Here is a 1,205-nt window from a genome sequence, read left to right as displayed (position 1 = left end):
ATATTGAATGATGCAGGAAACATCAAAAGAAGATGGAAGGAATACACAGAGTCACTGTACCAAAAAGAATGGGTCGATCTTCATCCATTTCAGGAGGTGGCATATGTTCAAGAACCAATGGTATTGAAGGAAGAAGTCAAAGCTTCCCTGAAAGAATTGGTGAAGAACAAAGCTCCAGGAATTGACGGAATACCCATTGAGATGTTTCAACAAATGGGTGTCCAAATGGAGGCACTCATTCTGTTATGCCAGGAGATTTGGAGGACAGCTACCCGGCCAACTGACTGGAAGAGATCCATATTTGTACCCATTCCAAAGAAAGGTGATACCACAGAATGTAGAAATTATCGAACATTATCATTAATATTGCATGCGAGTAAAACTTATCTGAAGATAATTCAAAAACGGTTGTAGCAGTATATTGACAGAGAACTTCCAGAGGTGCAAGCTGGATTCAGAAGGGGATGTGGAACAAGGGATACCTTAATGATGTCAGTTGGATCTTTTCTGAAAGCAAAAAAATACCAGATATTCATTATGCAAGAGCATTCAATTGTGTGTTGTTAGGTGCCGTTGAGTCATCTCTGACTCATAGCGACCCTATGCACAGAAGAAAGAAACACTCCCCGGTCCTGTACCAGCTCCATGATCCTTGCTATACTTCAGCCCTTCACTGCTGCCACCGTGTCAGTCCATCTCATTGAGGGCCTTCCTTTTTCATCAACCCTCCACCTTACCAAGCATGACATCCTTCTCAGGGAATGGTCCCTTCTGGCAACATGACCGAAGTATGTGAGACAAAGTCTGGCCATTCCTCCCTTCAAGAAGCATTCTGCCTGCACTTCCTCCAGGACAGACCTGTTAGTTCTTTTAGCAGTCCATAGTACTTTCAGCATTCTTTGCCAACACCAGTTCAAAAGCATCAATTCTTCTTCGGTCTTCCTTATTCATTGTCCAGCTCTCACATGTTATGAGGTGATTGAAAATGCCATAGCTTGTGTCAGGTGCACCTTAGTCCTCAAGGAGACATTTTGCTCTTCAGCACTTGGAAGACATCCTCTGCAGCCAATTTCCCAGTGCTATATGTCATCCTGACTGCTGCTTCTATTGGCATCAATTGTAGAAACAAGCAATGTGAAGTCTTTGACAATATCAATCTTTTCTCCATTTATCATGATGCTGCTTATAGGTCCAGTTGTGAGGAT

The sequence above is a fragment of the Orycteropus afer genome, unplaced genomic scaffold (assembly GCF_000298275.1).
Source record: "Orycteropus afer afer isolate SDZICR_OR568_19922 unplaced genomic scaffold, OryAfe1.0 scaffold00561, whole genome shotgun sequence".
Taxonomy (NCBI): Eukaryota; Metazoa; Chordata; class Mammalia; order Tubulidentata; family Orycteropodidae; genus Orycteropus; species Orycteropus afer.
This window is presented reverse-complemented; position numbering follows the sequence as displayed.